This window comes from Myotis lucifugus, unplaced genomic scaffold (assembly GCF_000147115.1).
Source record: "Myotis lucifugus unplaced genomic scaffold, Myoluc2.0 scaffold_36, whole genome shotgun sequence".
Lineage (NCBI taxonomy): Eukaryota > Metazoa > Chordata > Mammalia > Chiroptera > Vespertilionidae > Myotis > Myotis lucifugus.
The window spans coordinates 5,688,283-5,711,985 of NW_005871084.1; the positions used below are offsets into that span (position 1 = coordinate 5,688,283).

At 39.4% G+C, this 23,703-nt stretch overlaps 1 protein-coding gene across 1 annotated transcript in view; it reads left to right on the forward strand.

Moving 5' to 3' along the window:
- PHLPP1 (PH domain and leucine rich repeat protein phosphatase 1) overlaps positions 1-23,703 on the forward strand; it is a 207,090-nt gene that overhangs the window by 129,785 nt on the left and 53,602 nt on the right. The window lies entirely within an intron of this gene.

The window sequence follows — 23,703 nt, forward strand, 5'->3', positions numbered from 1 at the left end:
AGGGGGATATATACAAAATAAACGTGACATTTCATAATCTAGAAAAACCCCGACAACACTAATGAGTAACAACGTAATAAACATAATAAACGATTTTAATTTAAGTAACGTCCATAACTTTAGATTGATGCAGTTTGGAGTGACCACTCTTTTATCCCAACCATTTTAAGGAAGATAATGTTGGCAAGTTTTACAGTAAGGAAGTGACTAGAACAATGTGGGAGGAGTTGGGGGCAACCAGGATGGCGGGGGGGCAGTTGGAGGCAATCAGGCCAGCACGCAGAGGCAGTGAGGGGCGATCAGGCCGGTAGGGGGGCAGTTAGGGGCAACCAGGCAGGCAGGCCAGTGAGTGATTAGGAGCCAGCGGTCCAGGATTGTGAGAGGGATGTCCCCCTACGTGTCCTGGATTGGAGAGGGTGCAGGCTGAGCTAAGGGGACTCCCTCCCCCCGTGAATGAATTTTGTGCACCAGGCCTCTAGTAATTCAATAAATGCTTATTACAAAGTTTATGCAGATATGTAGGAAAAGGGAAGAGTATTTTAATGGTCATTTTTGATAATTGTGAATATTCTTTTAATACTATCCCAAAACTTGACAAGCAATCATTTCTTAAATGCTGGTTCCAATGTAGAATCTAAGACCCTATTAGTGAACTTTTAAAATTGTTTTACATTAGGCTCTATTGGTTTTTCTCGCACTTTGAATGAGTCTTTGCCCATGCATCATTTACTGCATTATGTATTGGTCATTTGAAAAATACTGGTTTGTTAGGTAATACAGATATTCCAAATGTTAACACATTTCATTATGCAGTTTCAAGAAATCACAGTTGTTAATATTACCACACATCTCATCAGAAAAATATTTGTGTTGGAATGTTGTCAAGCTCACGGTGGAAACAAGTTTTCCAAAATTTTAATTTTCAATTGAAAGTGTAAAGCTGTCCCTTGGCAGCAAATACTGTCAGTTGTTTTTCCTGAATTGACCTTTTCCCTTCATTGTAGAGGAAGTGTCTGCCAGATACCCAAGTCTAAATAACGAGTTTGTCAGTTATTCTTTCAAGTAAAAGTGGTATTCCATAAACATAGTGGCTTGTTTGGCTCACAGCTCGAATAATCGTACAAGTGTTCTCCTTGAGATGACCTTCATGCTCTAGTATACAGAAGTATGTACTTCCCATGTCATCACCCAGAAAATAAAGTTATGGACTCACAGGTTGAGATGTAATACAAACAACTTCCTTGCATCAAGGACAATTTTAAGTAACACTGGCATTACAAATTTTTGAAAATCTTTTTGCTGTAATCACCTGCTAGAGAAGAAGTCAGTGACAGCTGGGACAGTTTGGTGCTACATTGAATTAATTGCACAGGCAGTCAGAACTCCAATAAGGATATTATGTTCAAGCACTTCCTTATCCTTCCTTGGAGCAGATAGGTATGATGAAAAGAAGGCACAGCAAAATCCTGAACGTAGGTTTTCATATGCCCTATGCATTGATTATAATATTTACTGACACTACTATAATAAAGTTACTATGATTGTTTTGCCAAAAGGTCACATTATGATTTGGTCTGCTTTGAGTTTGGAAATTATTTTGAAATATTTTTGTGTGTTTTACAGCAGTATATATAGGTTTTTGCACTTCATTACAGAACATCAAGAACTTTGTCTCATACTATTGAATCCTGGTGTCTCAGACTAGAGAACGGTGTTAGAATTCATGCAAACCAGTGCTCTTATTTTAGGCATGAGGTAGATGGAGATTTTAAATGCCAAATTCAGGTTAGTGGTCATCTTTTGGGAGGCAGATTGGTGATGGGATTAGGGAATGGTTTGAAGAGAGTTTCAGCTATGTCCATAATGTTTCTTTCTTTAAAAAAAATTAGTGGTAAATATGACAGACATTAACGGCAAATATGACAAAATATTAATATTTGAAAAAGCTGAAAAGTTGGTACTTGGATGAGCATTCCTATTTTCTGTATTTTTCTATTTGTATATTTCATAATTACCAAAAATTTTAACCTAAACAAAAGGCAAATAAGAATGCTTCTATATTCTTGGGGAGGAGGGGAAGGATATGATGCTCCCAAGGAGCCAGCATTTGTGGACTAATTAAGTAAATACCTAGAGGGCTGGATATTTGTGCCATCACCTTGCCTGTTCTTTCAGTCTCCTGATTGTCTCCCATTATCTTTGATTCTCCACCTATAAATATCTTTCTAACCCCTCCCCCCAAATAAATAAATATCTTTCAAACCCATCCCCTGTCTCCTGTGCTCCCCAACCCTCAGGAAGCCCCTGTCCACCAGCTATCAGAGGAAGCACTTCCCTGCTCTCACCTAGAGTTCTGCAGGAGCCTGGAGACTGGTTATCTTGCTGTCATTTTCCCACTGCAGTTCATTCTCTCTACTTTTCTTACCTATTGCTCTGAATTTTTAAAAATTTAAACATTTTCCTCATCAAACTAATAGCCTATATAGATTTAAAAAATTTTTTTTAACAAGCAATAAGACCCATAGTAAGAATAGGTGCATAGAACTCCAGCCTATCCTTTCACCTAAGTCCTGCTCCCTAGGCAACCACCTTTGAGTCTTTTTGCTGTTTTCCTCCATCTTCTGAAATATTATGTATATACTGCTCTTTAAAATTTTTTCATTATTGGACATTACGTGCTGACATATTACAATGGAAGGTGAGACTTCAACTCTCTTACATATGTCGCACTTCCCCCCCCCCCCCGGCCCCTCCCCACATGCAGAAACTGCTGCTTCCCCATGCTGTGTATAGGTATTAATTTTTAGTTGACTTGGCATTGGAGGGTTGACATTCTTTTGAACATGGAACCATGATTCACAGCTAAGGCACTTAAATGCAGTGATTCCATTTCCTTTGTTGTGTGCTGCTTCTCTTTTTCACTGGTGTGCTTTCCTTTTCCTCCAGTGTCCTGAGCTTTCTGGCAGCATTATGCCCCTCTCCTTAGCACCTCTTCCAGGGACAGGCTTCCCTCTGCAAGCTGGAGCTAGTCAGGCCTTGCATAGCTGTTGTCCTGGGAATACCTTTGCCATTTTCCTGGGAATTCCCTGCTGTCTCTCCTTTGTGGGACCACTAGTTTTCCTATGTCTTGTGATTTTTTTCTTGGTTTACTTCCTCTTTTTAATGGAATGTCTTCTAGGATCTTCCTGAGAAAAGGGATGTGGGGGCAAATTTATTAGACACTGTATAACTGAAAATAGTTTTTCTTTCACCCTTGATTGATCATTTGGCTGACTTCTAGAGAGGAAAACATGTTTCCTCAGAATGTTGAAGCCAGTAAGCCATTGTTTTCTAGCTTCTACAGTTCCTGTTAAAAAGTGTTGTAAGTGATCCGTCTTTTGTTCTCTTTTTTAAAATTAACAACCCCCAAAGGATTTTAGGATCTTCTTTTCATGACACTCCTTATTTCGGCCTCTATGATGAACACTTGATCTGAAAAATTATGTCCTTCAGTTCTGGAACTTTCTCATTATGTTTTTTGGTGATTTCCTCCCCCTTGGTTTTCTCCTTTCTTCCTTTGAATTCCTGTTAGTTACGTGGGACCTCGTTGTTTGTCCTCTAATTCTCTAATTTTCCTATCTCTGTCTTAATGCCTTTCCTACTTCTTGACAGGTTTTCTCTATTTTGTTTTAACCTTTCTGAATTTCTGCTGTCTTTGTTTTCTAAGAGATCATTCTTGTTTTAATTTGTTTGCATTTTAATAGCATTCTATTATTTTTTCCATGAGTGCATTTTTTTCTCTTTCTGAGGAAGGTTATTTACTTATTTACTTCCTTCTTGCACTGTCTTGATTCTTTTTTTCCTGTTTGTATAGGTGCCTGACTTTTTTGTTAGAAATTTGAGTGAACTGCTTGGTGATCATTAGCTCTCCATTCCTATTTAATGATGAGTCACAGAAAAGTGAATCTGGCGCCTTGGACGGTGGGTGGGGCTTCTCCACCATACAGCTTCATTATGAGGGCTGTCAGGGCAAGCCTTGTGGTTTCACTGGGAAACTTCCAAAGACAGTGTCTGTGGATCTTTTCCCCAGGGCATGCCAGTTTTACTGGAGAGGAATCCTTTGGTCTTTTGCCTGGGCAGTGCATGCCAAGATTCGGGAAGCTGAACAGGAAAGAGAACTGGAATCTCAAGACTTAGCATGTGGATTTTTATTTGATCTCCTTGTTTGCAGAGCAGTGTTTTCTATGATTCTAATGTATTTGAGCCCAGAACTCTCTGGTTCACTTTCTTCTGGGGAATAAACTGTTTCCTTTTGGAATTGGGGAGAGAATACGGGGTCTGACACCTCCTTATGTAACCTTTTGAAAGTTATTTTTGTAGAAGTATAACAAAAAAACATAGAAAAGGCACAAATAAGAGTGTACAATTTGGGTTAACAAAAAGAATAGATCAATTTTACCAGTACCTGTATTGACAGACTATTACTGCAAAGGTTTCTGTTGCTTGTTTTTTTTTTTTTTTTTTTTGCTTTTTTTTTATTTCAAGAAAAATGATCTTAAATATAATAATGTTACATGCAATAAACATTAATATGGGGGGGAGATATGCTGAGGGAACTTGGTATGTGGGGGTTGAGCAACTGGTGCAGCTGCTGTAGCACCGCTCTTTGGAAAACCGATGCTTTAAACCAATTTCTTTTCCACCACATACTTCTATAAGATTTTTGGCCCCCACCTGCATTATCCAAGAAAGGTTTCTTGCTATGTTTCAGAGTAATAAGTGTGCAAATGTATGTGAATATGCACAGACATACACACACATACGTTTAATGGTAGGGACTTAAATTTTAAAAACTCATATTTATACTCCAAAGATCATTCCTGTAGTTTTATGTTCATGCAGTTAGTATGCAGTTTTGAGAATATGCCATTTATCTAATTTCTTATTTTTATTTGTATGTTTAAGGAATTAGTGCTAATCTAGTGTACATTTCACAGGGAACAGGTTAGAGAGTTCCCAAAGGATAATTTATTTTCATGTTTTACCTAAGTCTCAAGGAATGAATATTCAGATTACAATGTTAGGGCAAATGTCCAGGGAGAAACTTTTTAGGTACAGCACATTTATAATAGGCAGGCATTCTGAGACTTTTTCTCTTAACTACATAGCCCCTTAATTTTGCTTCCTATGGCAAATTCTCACTTTAAACGAATGAGCTGTTTTCACAGAACATTTAAACTGGTATTTGCAGCAGCATTCTAAATCTGGAAAGATGGCATGCTGATGTACACACACAGGTCAGCGGTTTCAGAGGGAAAACGCTGTTCTTGGAACCACCGCTGTTTGTTTTTCCTTTATTGGCATTGGAACTCTTCAAGTTAGTTTTCAAAATAGAGGAGAGGCAGAATCAGTAATTTTTGGTAGTTTTAATGGGTTCTTTCCTGATTATGTCACTAATAATTATAATGCATTATTTACCTCTCTTTTATTAGTACTTTACATATTAACTATATCTCCATTTAGATGACCCAGCTGGTATTAGTACAAAGATTATTATTTGCAATTGAGAATTATTTTTAGTGAAAGTTTCTTTGTAAAGTCAATGAAGACAGAAACTTTTTGCTGGCTTAAGGGTCCTGTCCATGTCTTATCTTTATTGTTTTTAATACTGTATCAGAGCAGTGTGAACTAATTCATACTAAATTATATTGGTGTTCAGACATTTTGCTGTGCTGACAAATTTAGCTCTTTCACATTGATCGTTCATTAAAGTGTCAGGAGAGGTAACATTGCATCGCAGGTCCTAGAGTTTGTAAGTCTTCCTAGATCAGAGAGCTCTTCCCGCACAATGTGTGCAAACAGCAGTGCACAGAGCAAACTCAGAAGCGATGTTTGATCGTAATAATTTGTATGTCTGCATTCCTGGCAGCTTCATCCATGGTATTTGTCAAGTTTGCCACTTAAGTTGAACTTAAATGTCTTCATTTTAGGTAATTTTAATTTACTCATCACTTCTTCCTACCACTTTTAGAGATAAGCCTATATTTTAATAGGTATTTGACAGATTGATAATAATTAAAATACACTTAAATTGCTTAATTCTATGTGTTGGGAATTATAAAATCATTACTATCAGAAATTGGTTATGTTTTAGTTGTGCTTGATGGCTGGTGGTTGTTTATCATTTTCATCCATTAATATAGGAGGTGGATCTGCCTTCCAGCTCTTGCTCTTTGTAAGTGAATTGATGAGAGAAACAAAGCTAGGTCAGCTAGAGGTCCCAGCAAGTTCTAGGAATTGAGTTATTTTTTTTAATAGGAGGATTACTAACTTTGGGTAGAAGTTGATATTTCAAGTTACTTAATAAATCATGTGTGTCTGTATGGCTATAGAATTATTAATGTGCGTCTACCATATGTGATTCTTCAATAGGCACACACACAAAAAGGAAGATGTACCACCATCAGCGTTTTTAAAACATTCTCGTTTAGATACTGAATTTTGTTATTATTTTGTTACTATTGTGCCTTATAGTTTCACAATATTTTATGCAATAGTCAGTTTTTTTTCAGTCTTTTATTTATTTCTTTATTTATTTGAAATGAAATCTTTATTGTTCAGATTATTACAGTTGTTCCTCTTTTTTCCCCCCATAGCTCCCCTCCACCCCGTTCCCACCCCACCCCTCTGCCCCTCCCCCCCCCACTGTCCTCATCCATAGGTGTACGATTTTTGTCCAGTCTCTTCCCTCACCCCCCACACCCCTTTCCCCCCAGAGAATTGTCAGTCCACTCCCTTTCTATGCCCCTGATTCTATTATATTCACCAGTTTATTCTGTTCATCAGATTATTTTTTCACTTGATTTTTAGATTCACTTGTTGATAGATGTGTATTTACTGTTCATAATTTGTATCTTTACCTTTTTCTTCTTCTTCCTCCTCTTAAAGGATACCTTTCAGCATTTCATATAATACTGGTTTGGTGGTGATGAACTCCTTTAGCTTTTTCTTATCTGTGAAGCTCTTTATCTGACCTTCACTTCTGAATGATAGCTTTGCTGGATAAAGTAATCTTGGTTGTAGGTTCTTGGCATTCATCACTTTGAATATTTCTTGCTACTCCCTTCTGGCCTGCAAAGTTTCTGTTGAGAAATCAGCTGACAGTCGTATGGGTACTCCCTTGTAGGTAACTGACTGTTTTTCTCTTGCTGCTTTTAAGATTCTTTCTTTGTCTTTTGCTCTTGGCATTTTAATTATGATGTGTCTTGGTGTGGTCCTCTTTGGATTCCTTTTGTTTAGGGTTCTCTGCGCTTCCTGGACTTGTAAGTCTATTTCTTTCACCAGGTAGGGGAATTTTTCTGTCATTATTTCTTCAAATAGGTTTTCAATATCTTGCTCTCTCTCATCTTCTGGCACCCCTATAATTCGGATGTTGGTACGCTTGAAGCTGTCCCAGAGGCTCCTTACACTATCTTCGTATTTTTGGATTCTTTTTTCATTTTGCTTTTCTGGTTGGGTGTTTTTTGCTTCTTCGTATTTCAAATCGTTGACTTGATTCTTGCAATCCTCTAGTCTGCTGTTGGGAGTCTGTATAATATTCTTTATTCCAGTCAGTGTATGCTTAATTTCTAGTTGGTCCTTTATCACAACCTCGAGGGTCTCATTAGATTTCTTGTAGATCTCATTAAGTTTATCGGCAGTTTCTAGAAAATTCTTGAAAAACCTTAAAAGTGTGGTTTTGAACTCTATATCCAGTAGTTGGCTTTCCTCCATTTCTGTCATTTGTGTCCTTTTTCTTTGTCTCCGCATTTTTTATGCTTCCCTGTGTTGATAGAGTGGTTTTCTGTGCCAAGTGTCCTCTAGGACCCAGTGGTTCAGCCTCCCCAATTACCTGAGGAAGACACTCTTGGTGCACCCCCTTGTGGTCTTTGTGCAGTCTTGTTGTAGTTAAGCCTTGATTGTTGTAGCTATCACTGAGAGGAATTGACCTCCAGGCCAATTGGCTGTGAGAATCAGCTGTGTCTGCAGTGGGAGAACTTCTGTGCTGGAGACACCCTTCTGGGGCAAGACTTGCTTCAATGGGGCTTTGGTGCTCACTGAGTCTGCCCCCTGAGTGTGTCTTTTATGATTCCACGGAGCTGCAAACTGGATGGTCCCACTCTGACCTCTGGGTTTCCTGGCTTCTGGATCTCTAGGGAGGTGCTAACCTAGCCTTTGCCTGAGGCTATCCAGCAAAAGCCTCCCTGCACGGCTTGGGCGGGGCGGGTCCCATGGGATCAACAGGGTGGGGCTAGCAGTTATGGCATTTCTGCTTCTCAGTATCCTGGAAATCCCTGCCAGCCCCTCCGAGAGAAAGCTGCCCTCGAGTTCCGACCGATGCCAGACAATCCCGCTTCTCCCGTATGAGTCTGGGTCCCTAGAGACTCGCCCGGAACTGGAGCTCAGTGCCTGAGACTCCCTCCCGATTGAAAACGACAACCGCGCCCTCAGCCGCCAGCCCTCTCCACATGCACCTCCGCACCTTAGTATTTTACTTCCACACTGCGCCTCCTCTAAGTCTCGGTATGCTTTTCTCTTTCCTTCTAGTTGTAGAATTTCCACTCAGCCAGCCTTCCTGTGGTTCTGGATGATGTCTTTCCATCTTTTAGTTGTATTTTTGAAGTGGTTGTTCAAGGCAGCAAACTCCGGTGTTTACCTATGCCGCCATCTTGGTTTCTCTCTAGAAAATTCTTGAAAAACCTTATAAGTGTGGTTTTGAACTCTATATCCAGTAGTTTGCTTTCCTCCATTTCTGTCATTTGTGACCTGTTTCTTTGTCTCTGCATTTTTTATGCTTACCTGTGTTGATAGAGTGGATTTGTGTGTTAGGTGTCCTATAGGGCCCAGTGGCTCAGCCTCCCCAATTACCTGAGGTGGACACTCTTGGTGCACCCCTTTGTGGGCTTTGTGCACAGTCTTGTTGTAGTTAAGCCTTGATTGTTGTAGGTATCACTGGGAGGAATTGACCTCCAGGCCAATTGGCTGTGAGAATCAGCTGTGGTTATGGTGGGAGAACTTCTGTGCTGGAGACACCCTTCTGGGGCAAGACTTGCTTCAGTGGGGCTTTGGTGCTCACTGAGTCTGCCCCCTGAGTGTGTCCCTTATGGATCTGAGGAGTTGTAATCTGGATGGTCCCACTCTGACCACTGGGTACACTGGCTCTTGGATCTCTAAGGAGGTGCTAATTTAGCCTCTGCCTGAGGCTACCCAGCAGGAGCTATGGAGAGATCTGCAGATTTCTCTTCTTTGTTTGCGGTTTGGAGGTGCCCAGATGAGGCCCAGCTGTGAAGCAATGCAAGCTGTTGTGGGGCCTTGGGCCTTCTTTGGGATGTTCTGGGTCTCTCTGACCCAGCTGCAGTTTGTTAGGTAATTTTCAGATTGCAAAGGGCCAGGCCTTTCATATGCAAAAGCCTCTGAGCACAGCTTGGGTGGGGCGGGGTATCAGGGGATCAACAGGGCGGGGCAAGCAGCTATGGTTGATCCTCAGCCCTGAGCTAAGAGGCCCCAGGTCTCAGTGTCCCGGTAATCGCTGCAAGCACCTCTGAGAGAAAGCCGCCCTCGAGTTCTGACCAATGCCAGACAGTCCAGTTTCTCCCCGTATGAGTCTGGGTCCCCAGAGACTCGCCCAGAACTGGAGTTCGGAGCAGTCGGGAGCTTAAGACTCCCTCCCGATTGAAAAAGACAACTGTGTCCTCAGTTGCCAGCCCTTTCCAAGTGCGCCTCCGTACCTTTGCACTTTACTTCCGCACCTCCTCTGAGTCTCAGTGTGCTTTTCTCTTTCCTTCTAGTTGTAGAATTTACACTCAGCCAGCCTTCCTGTGGTTCTGGATGATGTCCGTTTTGTCTTTTAGTTGTATTTTTGAAGTGGTTGTGCGAGGCAGCAATTTCCGGTGTTTACCTATGCCGCCATCTTGGTTCCTCTCTGCAATAGTCAGTTTTAATAAGGACATAATGCCTAGGAATAGCACTGTTGCCTCAACTTTTAAATATTTGAGGTTACATTTATGTTTGCCTGGGTGACTTACAGTGTAGATATCATAAAGAAACAGTTTACTTCAGCCTGTCCCCTTTGTTTCTTCACTGTCTTCTGTATTTATTATTGTCTACTTTGCCTGGCTTTGAATTCCTAGAGGGCAGAAGTCAGTTCTTCCTCAGAGGAAGGACCTGTGGCCAGGTCTTGGCAAATGAACATATGTGTGTATGAATGGTGGTGGGAATTGCGTTTTCCAGCTCTGTGTTAAATACACCCCACTTCTTTGCAAAAAGTATTAGTAGCAACTTGTAGAAGGAAGTGAGACTGGTAATTTATCACTTTTTATATTTCTCTTTGGATGAAGGTGAGATGAGAAGGCAGCCTGCATAGTGAGATGGTGCAGAAAACATTACAGAGGAAAAGATTCAAGTTGGAAAAGGAGATGGTAGCTTTAAAAAAAATCTGTGGGTCTGTTCACCATTCTCTAAACATATCTCAGGTTCACCCTGCAAGGAGGAGGATGCTCCTGACTTCATATGTGTAAAACCCAGGCTGCACCTGGTGAATCCTCCCCACCCTTCAGAGCATATTTGTAATGATTTTTGTTTCTTGAAGCTTTTGGTTATTTCAGTTCCATGTGACCTATTTATTTCCTGAATTGTTAGCTTTCTTCATAATCAATGTACTTTATATATGGCCCCTTAATAAATATTTGTTGAATTGAATTGCTAGTTTTCCCACCACTAATGATAATCAGAAGAATATGATCCATTCAGAAGAGAGCATCCAAAAATGCTTTGAACAGTGGGGCCATTTTATGTATTTAGTGCTTGAGATTACTATTTTAAGGGGACAGTAGACATTCAGAATGATTGTTGATCAATTGCATTACATTTTATGGCTCCCAGAGATCAATTTCAAGGAATTTAGGAGTAAGTGCATGATATTGTGCCTTATAGGCTCTGGTATAAAATGAGTATAATATCACCTAAAATAAGATAAAGATTACCTTTGGGTCAAGGAGAGAGTTAATTAAAGACTTGGAGGAAAGCAGTGACTTGAGCTCTAATTAGATGTGAAATTTGTTTTAGCTGAAAAGAATAAGGGAGATGAGGAGGGGTGTGGAGTTTTCAGATGGGAGAACAGTGGGAAAGAAGGAGTGAGATTGAGTTGGATGTCCAAGTATGTGGGTGTAGTAGAATGAAGGTTATGAAGAAATGAGCACCGAGAACCTCACAATTATGCTTGGAATTTATTAAGTACCTTCCTTTCTTCTTAGAAAGCGTGATTTTCTACATTTTTAGTCCCCATGGAGTGGAAAACCTGACCTTATTTCCTACTCTGTTCTTTGGGGATCTGGCATGTGGAGTTACTCTTGTAATTACTTATCCTCACCAAGAGTTCACATTCCCAGGTTTTTATAGAAAGAGATTGTAATTTTTGTTTTTGTCATTAATTTCTGAAAACTCACTTTAAATGGGGATCGGGATGCTGCGTTAGCATAGGGAAGCAGGACTAGCATGCTGAAATGTTTTTGCAGCTCATTTGCTAGACTTAAGCTGCAGTACTTAGAACAAAGTCAGCTTCTTTGCAGATGATCTGCCATATAAAAAACATTACTTGCAAACAGGAGGTGCCAACTGCTGAAGCACAAGCACAAGCCGAGGTATTAAAGAAGAAACACTTAACCCAAGTGCTGCTAGGGGTAGAGAGATCCCTGGGAAGGAATTTCACCGCTGAGGGGTGGGAGGGGGCTTGCCACATGTTTAAGGAATGTCATGGACTGTATGGAATGCCCTTCTTTCAGTTAACTCCTCCCCCCACTGTAAGTTCCTTTCTTATACAGCTTTGCTTTTAGATGGAATTTTGATCCTCTTGGGAAGCTTTCCATTTCACACAATTTCCATTTTCCTTCCCTGAGCCTTTGATCAAAGGAAAGCCTTTAGTTGGTGCTTGAGGCACTGAGATAGTGTAGCCTTGGGTTCTCTCCTCGGTGGCTCCTAACCTCATTTCTGGCAATAATAGCCTGTTTTCTTCTTCTCTCTACAGTGCATTTAGAAGGGAGAGTTCAGAGAGAGACAAAAGATTTATTTATCAGGCAGACTGTACTAAATTACAGTTTGCACTATTGACTTTTGGGGATCCTTTAAGCTGTTCTTTAACATTTTTTCTCCCCTTAAATAAAATGTGGGGCAGGATCTTCAGAAGCCTTGGCTTAATTCCAGCGAGGTTATTGTATTCTGGCCAATTCCATTCTTCTGTTTGTTTTAATTGAGCTCTGTCTGGACCCTCTCAGCTCTAACTTGACTGCAAGAGTTTAACGTTAAACATGGTATTCGCATGATAACCAACTTTTCCCTCCATGTGGGTCTTAGGGGAGAGTGATAAGCATGCAGTCAGGGCCAGCAGATGCTTATTGTGCAGTTGTTGCTGGGGGAGTGTCATCATAGCTTGGAACTTAGGAGCATGGTTAACATCATTACTCATGACTTCTGAAATAACTCTTTGGTTGCCAGAGTGAGAACACTGATGGAAAGCAGTAATGCTCCTCTTTCTCCCTTTCTCCTCTTTCTCATCACAGCTCCTTCTGCACCCCCATGTGTAACTTCTGAAAATTAAAGACCCACGAGTTTCTGTTTTCCCTAAGAATGCCGGTAATTTTGATGTCACTCACCATGCTCTCCATAGTAATAGAGTTTTGAATGGGAGGAGTCACATGCCTGTGGTCATTTCCCACGGGTGGTTAGGGTTTCGATGCTCCAACTGGCAGGATATTTGACTGACCTCTCGAAAGCAGGGCACACCCATCCCTCCCTAGTGATGTTTTTGGGACAGATAATTAACGAGAGAGACTTAGGGAAAGTCTGAGTTTCCAAATAGTTCTTACATTTTTCTGTCAGAATGCACTCTTTACTTACAGAGAGGGAGGGATGTGTGTGTGTGTGTGTGTGTGTGTGTGTGTGTGTGTGTGTGTGTGTGTGTGTGTGTGTGTGTGTGTGATGTGTGTGTGGGCTGTGTGTGGGAAGTTCAGCAAGGGAAGAGATGTTATTTGATTTATGTGATATACACATCCATGCATCGTAGGAAAGATTATGTCACTCTGCTACTCAAAAATTTTCACAGGTAAATTGCAGTGTCTTCCTCTGGAATTCAAGGTGCTCTGTGATTAGTTTCTAAGTGTCCTTGACAACTACAGAGTTCTTTGCTTAACAAAATAGTTTGCTTACTGTTTCCCAAATACATCCTGGAGTTTTTGCCCTCCAAATCAGTGTATCTGACAGTATGATTCATGAGATGCTTGCATGCTAATTACCTGGGGGGTTTAGGAAACAGGAACCTGGTTTTCATCCTAGACCTGCTGAATCAGAACCTCTGGTGAGGGGGTCTGAAGATCTGCATTTTTAACAGTGCATGCTCAAATTTGAGAAACAGTCACACCACCCTATTCTCTTTGAATGCTCTCTCTTCCAGTCCCCATCTCCCTATTGAACTCTGTTCAGATCCCTTAGATAAAAGTGAGTGTTCTCTTCTGGAAACAGTCATAATTTTTTCCCCCAGTAAGTTTCATCTTCTGCTTTATGTTATAGCATCTTTGCTCCCAAACTGTTTCAAGTTCTTGGAGGGTGAAAACCATGCCCAGTCCATGTTTGCATGCTTCACACACCTTTGTGCACAATAAGAACTCAGAAAATGTTTGGTGAATGAATGGTTCAGTCCTAGGATCAGATTTTTGTATACCTAGTAAAGTTTTGGGTATTAGACTTTTTTTTTCTGTTTAATCACCAGATATGCCTGGGCTATTCCCGATATGATCTTAAGCTATCATAGCTAAGCACATTTTCATGACATGATTTTTATCCATGGCTTTAGCTTATGCTCACTTTCTCCTTTGATAATCTAATATCCATGATAGAGATGTCCGGTTTTCATTTTTATATATCCCTGTATGACTCAGCTGGGATTTTATCCAAGTATACTATGTGGATCTTCTTTACTTTGAAAAGAGGAGTGGAAATAGTGATCTGTTGCCTTCCTTTTATAGAAGTTTTCTTTTTACATTTTTGTTATTTGTGCTACTAGTGTGGTGGTTAATACGAAACACCCCTTGAACAGTATTGCAACTAAATTGGCCAGCTGTAGCACATCTGTTGGTGAGAAAATGAAAAAATATAGTCATGGATAAATTGGTAAAGAATCCATTTCATAAGAGAGATGTTTAACTGTAACATGATAACATATTTCTTGTCTTTTTTATCATTAGTATATTGCCAGTTTATCAGAGTCAGAAAATGACAGATTTATGCTGCTATGACATTGTTTTCATTAATTAGATGGTGCAGAGTTACTCTGCATCTAGTGACTGCTATTTCCACATGATTGCTGTCTCATGATTTGGAGTGACTTTCTGTATAGAATGTACTTTATTCACGGCCCCTCCCCTCTCCTGCATTGACTGTTATGTATATAGGATTCATTTAGCCTAGGGTCTGGTACAAAGTAGGGAACCAATAAGTGTCTCCTGTTGGAATTATTTTAAAAGGGGGATTAAAATAAAATTTCCTCTCTTTAGGGAATGCTTTAATTCGCCTTTACAGCAATATGTCCACTGTAATTATTGCCAACACTGAGTGTTCTTGATTTCCTTGATTATTATTTCAGAAAAATTATGTCTATCAGTTGTAGCTTTGGTATACTTATTCTGTTTTTTAACATCTGCAGCAATTAAGAAAATTTTGCTCAAATCTTTTTGTGGTTGTAAATCTTCATTTTTATCCAAGTAAAATATGAATGTTTATTTTTGTTTCCTTAGTCCTAAGAGAAGGTTTTATGCTTATTTTGCTTTATGGAAAGTCATTTATGATGGCTAGGCTTAAGATGAGATGGTTTCTGTTTGTTTTGGCTTGAGTGTTGAGAAGCTGGTCATGTGCCCCATTAGCATTTGTGCGATTGAACCTCCCAGAAGACCCTGGCAGGTGCTCACTGGAAAGGAGGCTGGTGGATTGCAAAGTGAAATCATTGCTGCACAAATAGAGATGCTGAATTGTTTGGAACAGAATGGCAGACATAAGTTCATGTGGATTCATTTCAGACATTGTAAAGGGACATCAGGAAAAAATGCTGCACCAAGAAACGGAGATGTCAGCGATAGAGTTCAATCCCAGGGCAGTGGGGGTGTGGAGAGCAGTGTGAGAGCTGAACGGAGTTGAGTCATGCCTTCTGAGGCGTAGGTGTTCCCAGCAACTCTGAAGCAGACCCAGCAATTAAGATGTTTCTCATGCCACCGCAGCCACAGACAGGTCCAAGGGGAACATAGGGCAAAAGGCATTCTTTCCTTCATTCTGCATCCATGAGAGAGCCTTTTAAGTCTTGCACAAATTGTTTTGTTTTCTTGCATAACTGTGATAGCACATACAAGTTGCTCGATCTTATTCCTGAATTGGAACAAAACTATTGAAACATGGCTGTGGGACTAAGTTCATGAGCCAGTGAAGTTCCACACTGAAGGAATCAGGATTTGAGGAGTGCGTGGAAGATAAATCAAACACATTACTGACTGATGTCTCTCTCACTCATTGACTTCAATAGGCTTCTTGAGAGTAAGTGCATTCAATACACATTTTTCAAAGTACTTTTTTGCCCGTCCCAACAATTGTCTTTCTAAAGATAAAAAAAAACGTTACTCTGTCAAACTAATCATTTCATTTCAAGCATTTTAGTGGTTCAAAACCACAAGGTGGGCTTGCTCCTAGGAAGAACAAAAACACAGGCACTTGATTTTATACATTCTCTTGGAAAAAAAGGAAAGAGAAACAAAAAGTAAATGTAACTTGTTTTTACCCAGATATTTCTATTTTATTTGAACAACACCAAGCTTTCTCTTTTCCTTCTCTCTTCCGCTATTGTGCAGCAATAGATGCTTTATTTAAAAAATGGTATTGCATAATTAGTTACCAGAAAAAAAATTTAGATCTCTACCTAACATTCTATGTAAAAATAAATGTCAGGTAAAATAAAGATCTAAATGTAAAAAACAAAATACATTAATATTAGAAGGAAATATACGAGAACATTTGTACCACTTTGAGGTGGAATAAGAGGACCTTCTCATGCAAGGTGAAAAACATAGAGTCCGTAAAGAAAAAGATTGCCAAATTTGAGCAAATAAAAATTCATGTGTGGCAAAAATCACCATTAATCCTGGGAAAAAGGAAATGGTAAGCTGAGAGTGTCATGTGACACATGCGCCATAGGACCCTGAGTGTGGCACACGGCATTCAGGGAGTTCTGCATACAGGTAAATACAAGACAAGCAGCCCAGCAGAAAAATGGGCAAAGTCTTTGAAGGTGAGTTTCAAAGAAGATGAACTTGACTGAGAAATATAAATTGAGATGTCCAAGACCTGCCAGCTTTTGGCCTTCACATGAGCAATGCTAGAAAGGATGTTAACATGAAATGTTAGTGAAGGTAGTAGCATGGAAAGAAACTCTTCTACATTTCTGTAACTTTTTGGTAATCTTGAAGCACACATTAAAATTTAAATTGCACATGCTCTTGGACCAGTCAGTTACATTGTTAGAAATGTAGGTTCACAATCCCTTATCCAAAACTCAGGAGGCCATTTGTGTTTCAGAATTCAGAGATTTACAGATTATTGAAGCTATTACTATGGTGCCTACACTGCATGTTTTATATAACACCTCCAGAAGGGTTTGGGATGGCACTCCATAAGCAAACATGTTCATATTTCTAAAGAGGGAAAATGAGTATTTACCTCAGGCCCAGTCAGCTTTTGCCACCACATGAATCAATGAAAAATCTTTGAATTTTCAGAGCTCTTTGGATTTCAGAATTATGGATAAGGCATTGGGCACCCATAAATATTACAAAGTGAAATCATTGCTGCACAAATAGAGATGCTGAGTTCTTTCTAATAGCATAAAACTGGAGAGCTCCTAATATCAGTCTGTGGAAGGATGGAATACATTGTGAACATTGGTCCTCTGTGTATCCTGCAGCTGTCAGAGTGAGTTAGATTTTTATGTCCTGACTCAGAAAGAAGAATTGTTTGTATTAGATGAGAAAACAAGTTCTGGAAGAAAGGTGTGTGGCATAATCCCACTAAAAAAATTAGGGAGGGAGGTTATCTCCTATTTATTCATGTTTGTATTTTCTCAGGAGGAAAAGCTTGGGGATGATGTACACCTCACTCTTGTCACTGGTTCTCTCAGGAGCTTGGGATTTGGAAGGAAGCTGGAGAGACTGTTAGTGTTTTCTTTATATGCTCCTATAGTTTGACTGACAGAATGAGCATGGAATATTTTGGTAATCAAATACAATATTTCTCTTAAAAGTTAATATAGTGAGTATTACAAAGCACTGACTGCCTGGCCACACTCTGCTAAGGTGCAGCCACTCCGAACCATTATTAGGGAGCCTGTTTTTCATAATTAATGGGAAGCAGTAGACTAAGCCCAGAGCTAGGCTTACAGCTCCAACAGGTCCTTCATTACTTAATACTGAAGCCTAATAATTTCCAAAGTGTATTAGCATGTCCCCCCACAGGGACAAAAACATGAACTGTTACTACGAAATGGAAATGTAATCACCCAGGGGATCTTTTTTTAATTGACCCACTTGTAGTGAATAATAACTCCAGAAAATAATATTGATTTTTTTCCCCTCTGACTCATTGAATAAAACAAGTATGGTTTCCTCTTCATGAGTGTAATGTGTAACACTCATTTTAAGCACATTGGAAATATGTTTTAAAATAGAACTACTTCCACCATATTTTACTGTCAAATTTTACTAGTATATCCTTAGTTCCTGAAAGGAAAACTACTGAAGATTTAGATGGATCTAAAAACCAATTAGTATTATGTTTCCAAATACTCAATTTGCTATTTACTTGGCTTTGTGCCCTAGATATATACAGGTATATATAGCCATTCCCTTTAGCTCAGATGGAGTAAGAATTTTGTACTTAAATTTTTGAGTGTGGGTAGATGAGTGGATAAATGCTGAGAAAGGAGAAAAGATGAAGCACTTCTAGGAGCTAGGGAGGAGGAAGTGTGTGAGAATAGGCGGTCTTTGTGCGTTTGTTTATTTTTCTTAAGTTTGATATCATAGAACCATTGCCTTTTCTTTGCTGCCCTGGAAAACATGGCTCCTCTCCATTGTCTAAGTAGTTTTTTTGAAACCAGAATGAAATAAGCTTATAGAGCTGTGGTTGATCTGTTTTAAACACCTATATATCTTCCTGATAAAGGCAGGAAAATCGGATGCATCGATGTGATGCATTTTAACCTTTCGATTTAATGTAAGAAGTTAAGCACTCTTTCCTTTTGTAGCATTAAATAATTTCCTCAAGAGAGTAGTTTGGAATATTATACCTGGAAATTTAGTGATGAAGAAAAAAAATCCATTTAAAGCTAAGTGAAGACTATAAAATACATTAACATGGTGTACTGCTGTCTAGATTAAAAGAAGTTAAGGGACGAAACTAATGATTGCTCTGTTTCCTCAATGGCAGTTTTAACGTGTGTGCTGTTCCTCCTTTGCTGTTAATTAGTTATGGCTGTAAAATTGGAGAAAGACAGGAAGAGGTACACATATCAGTAAATCAAACCCCTGGACAGTTTAGCACAGTTTGTGTCTAGATTCAGTATCATTGTTATTATAACTTTGTTTTATAATATGAAGACAGTAAGAAATGCAAATGAAAGAAACGTCGTCAATTTGGCAAAGCAGTGATTCTATCAGCTCTATTCTGCCATCTTTCCCTATCTCCACTTTGATCTTCTATCATCTCAAGGCCCGCCCTTTGTAAATAATCATGCATTTTGCTATGTGCCCCTTAGGATACTTAGTTTGAAAGGGACTTCATTGTTTCTATGTGAACACACACAATTAGACTTTTCTGTCAGTGTAAATTATCAAGTATGTTTGGTCGATTGTACTTTTCTGTGACACTTGGTATTAAAAAACACATGCGCCTTGGAACTTTGCATTAAGTCAGACCTGAGTTCTGAAAGTACACACAGTGCCCATTACCATTTGCTAATGTAATACTGAAATACTGAACCTTGTAACTTCATTTTAGGAATTAACTAAGATTACTCTTTATTAGACTCTGGGTAAATGTTAACTTGATTTCTTTTCCCTACTCTGAGCTCTATTATAGAACAAATGCACACGAGTTCTGTCTGTTTCCTTGAAGCATATTGCTTGCTGTGGAAAGTGAAGTCAGTCTTTTCAGGTGTTGGGTGGTTTGGGGAGCCCTGGGCTGTGCCTGAATGGGTTTGAATATTCGTGTACTTAGTGTTCCACATATCCGTTGTTGCTGGGAAGGCCACCCACTAGGGGGAAAGAGAGGGAAAAGCATGCTTTCCAGACACTACTCCGAGGCCCTTCTTTGACCTGTGACTTAGAATTATTAGTAATTGATACCTGTTTACATTGAACTCTTTAATAAAGATGTAATAAAAGAAGAGCAGGTGAGATGAGAAGCAGTACTGATGATGAAAGGCAGTAGATTCAAGTTGAATGTGCTAGTCACATGGTTTCTCTGAGCCTGCTTTTTCAATTTATGAGCTTGGGACATGAAAGAAAATGATTTCAAAAGCCCCTTTTATTCTCACTTCTGATAACCTTGAGGAATAAGGAAGATCTATCCATTTCAAGTACCTCTCTTTAGCCTTGGTACTGGCTGTGTGAGTATACATGTGTAACAGATGTTTTTAAAAAACGAGCCACAGTTTCTTGTCCTTTTACTTTCTAAAGCATCAAAAAGACTCATCCATTGTCGTTGCTAAACCGACCACTATAGTTATTACAATCATCATTAAAATAATTTTTATTGACCTTAAATTTTGTGATGCTCTGATTCTGTTCTGCTTACCTACATTAAACAGCTGTGAGGAAATACTTGTAGCCTGAGGTACTGTGATGTAATTTCATTTTAAGGATTTGTTTTTAAGGTTTAAAAACTGTGATATTAGTTTAATATAAAATTATTTAAAGTATTTCACCAAATATATATTTTTGTTAAAGCCGTCCAGTTTTATTTTAGAATCTGGATCTGTGCAAATTTGATAACATATCTGGTTCACCTGTTAGCATGACAGAGCTATAAGTATTTTTAGAAGACATAGAGATTTCTAGTCTTGTTCCATAGGTGTGTTGTCACCTTGCTCTCTCCTCTGCATTCTTTTTGAAGGAAGGTAAAAGGAGGAAAAGACATCCACTCCCCATTTTTCATCTCGTATTTCTCTCTTAATTTTGCCTCCAGGTATCTCTTTCACCCATTTTAAGACAAAGGGGAAGTAGATTCTAGGTAGACTATCCCTCTTATCTTTCTCTGGAGGGGTTTTTGAATTGGCAGAGGCCTGTAATCTGACTGCTTTCTATATCTATTAAGAAAAAGTGGGACTCTAAGAAGGCTAAGGGCTAGAGTTTCCAAAACAGATGAGCTTTAATGTGTTCTGATCAAGAACTTGAGCTCTCAAACAATCAGTGCTTTGTTAGCTAAACAAGTATGCTGAACACTGTGTTCTTTTCTGGGGAGAGTTTGGGGGAGGGGCTGCACAGGGAGGAATATGAGGAGCGGGTAGGGAGCGTGGTGAGAAAGAGTAAGAGAAATTTAAGATGCTTATATATCAGAATTAACCCTTAAAATATACAGGTGTAGGGAAAGAGTATAAATGGAGGCCCCATACCATATATCTAAATATTTAAGTTATAACCAAGCTAACAAGCTGTTAAATAAAATACAATCTCTCCTCCAACCTTGACAAGTATACTTGTATGATGACTTGTGTGGAGGAGGAGGAAACTTTCCTCTGTCCTCAAGGTTCTGACAGCTGGTCTACTCAAACAGAAACATGACAGGTTAGCAAGAGAAACAACCCAGTTCAATACACAAATATGTATGAGAAGCCTGCGCGCACGAGAGGTTCAGAAACAAAGAGAAAATAGGTATATGTGACATGCTGAGCTAGGGATGAGGTAAGGTACCTTGAGGGCTTTGAAAGGTCATTGCAAGATGGTTAGTAAATAGAAGTTTGTCCTGCTCTACAGACAGGTCAAAAGATGTTACCTCTGATATTCTCTTAATATGGGCAAGGCCTCTAATTCAAGTTCTTCTAGGAAGGGAGGGGCAGAACAAATCTCTACACCACAGAGGCACATCTTCGGGTGACTTGTTCCCAACCCCCATATCTGCAGGCATTGATTCTAATCTAAAATCCTCAGATCCCTTGGGATTCTATACTGGCTATGGCATCGTGGAGAGAGCTGGCCCAGTGGTCCAGATCTCTTCTTTTCTCTAGCTCCATCCTTCACCCTCTAGGGGTGTGGTGGCCACGCAGCCCACACTTCCAAGCTCTGTCCAGTCCTAGGATCTATTATGGGAGGATGGGCCCAAGGAAGAGGCCCACACAAGCCCTGAAAACAGATTTGGTATCATTTGGGTAGGGAATTCCACGGTCCTGTTTACTGTTAGAATGGAGAGAACGCTTCTTCAATGGAAATGTTATGGGAACCATGTAAGTTTAAATTTTCTGGTAGCCACATTCAAAAAAGTAAGAAAAAAGAGGTGACACTAATTTTAATAATCTATGTGATTTAATTTAATATATCAAAATTATCAGTTCTAAGAAATTATTAATGAGTTTACATTCTTTTTGTACTAAGTCTTTTTGTATTCAGCAGCCACCTAATGCCCATCGCATCCTATTGGACAGAGCAGAACTAGGGAAGGGTGCCAGACTCCTTGTTCCATGGGGTCTCTTACTCCTGGGACTGTGGGCAGCTCTCTTCACAGTAAGGTCTGATAGTGCTTTTGTCCTTGAATTGATGCAAAGAATAATTGCATTTCTTTATATTTAGAGCTGGTGGCCATTTTAAAATACAAAAGTTATATACATAAAACTAATGGAGGGTAATTGTTAAGAGTTTGCTTTTTCTCTCTCTCTCTCTTCCAATTAAGCTTATAAAACTCACTATTGTTTTCCTTTGTTCTCAGGAGTGGTTTGATCCTAGTAAATTTGTTTGCATAGATGAATACCGCCCCGCCCCCTCCCCGGTTGTTGACAGATACTTTTCCAAAAGTCATTGCATTGCTTCCATTTCCCATCTGGAGTAATTACTGGAATTGTGATTCTTCCATTCTTCACTTTCTGAAAAGTCTTTGTACCTGTAGACATGAGAAACCCCAGACCTGTGGATAATTTTTATAAGAGTTTATTTGAGCCAAATTGATGACAGTTCCAGGAAGCAAAAATCTCAGATACTTTTTGAAGAAGGACAGTTGCAGTTTCTTTTATGCATTTGGAATTAAGGAGGAGGTTGTGAAGGTAGGAGAAAGCAAGGCGGGGATTGGATTATAAGATAGTTATGATTGTGTGCTCTCGTGGCTATGCTTCCGAGGGGTCTGAAAAATGGGTATTTCAAAGGTGTGTTAACCTAGATCAGAGCTGGGGAGCATCCAGCCCGAGAAATCATTTGGTCTGGCCCTGCCAAGGCACTAGGGGTGAGTTAATGAAATGTTCGACCAAATCTAGCAGGCATCCAATCAGCTGTGCAGTCATAAAGGCAGGTTCTGTCTGGAAATCTCCAGTCCAATCAGGTATGCTCTCACAAAGGCAGGTTCTATCTGGAAATCTCTCCAGGACATTGAGATGAAAATGAGTGATAAGGCAGATGACATCTTAGTATTGTTATGAAAATGATTTTGAACTTGGGAATCTGCTGTGAAGGTCTTAGGAACCTCTTCTGGGGTCTCCCAGCATTACTTTGAGAATCCCTCCACTAGGAATAGCAGACCATGTCATTCTAGCTTATGTTGTGTAGATGATAGACAGTCAGAATCGACGATAAGCATTCTTGTTTCAGGAAGGCCTAATGAATCAAATTGTAAAATAGAAAACAAATTTTAAAATGATTATTCAGGTTTAGCAGTCATTCTTAAGGAGTTTTTCTGTCTTTAAAATACTAATAGGTCTATACTCCACCTTCCAAGAAAACAGCTATTATAAAAAAGTCAAGGTAACTCTTTCAACCTGTAAAATAGGCACATTGTTAGCTTTCTGTTTAGAATAAACTATATGTAACTACTTACAACAAAGCTAAACGCTTTTTATTATAGAACTCAACAAATAGGTTGGCCCTGGCCAGGTATCTCAGTTGTTAGAGCATCGTCCCTATACACCAAGGTTGCAGATTTGATCCCCAGTCAGGGCATATATAAGAGATAACTAATGATTGAATAAATAGGTGGAACAACAAATTGATGTTTCTCTCTTCTCCCTCCGCCGCCCCCCCCCAAATCAATTAAAAAAAACAATAGCAAATAGTTCTCATGACAGTTTTTTTAAAATGCTGACTGGATTGAATTAGATTTATTTTTAAGATATGTGTATATCTATTCTGGGCATATAATATGTTTACTTCTAGTATTTAGGCTTGGACAGCTTTAAAAATAATTAGCATACTATAATAACTCATCAGATTCTCATCTCAAATAGAAAAAGTGTGTAAGTTGGCAATGGGCCAAATATAGGAGTGCACAGAGAAGTAAAACTTAATATTTATTAGACAACTGAGAAAATGAAAGAGCTGTTAACAAAACTAGAACAGGAGAGCCCTAGCTGGTTTGGCTCAGTGGATAGAGCATCGGCTTGCAGACTGAAGGGTCCCAGGTTCGATTCTG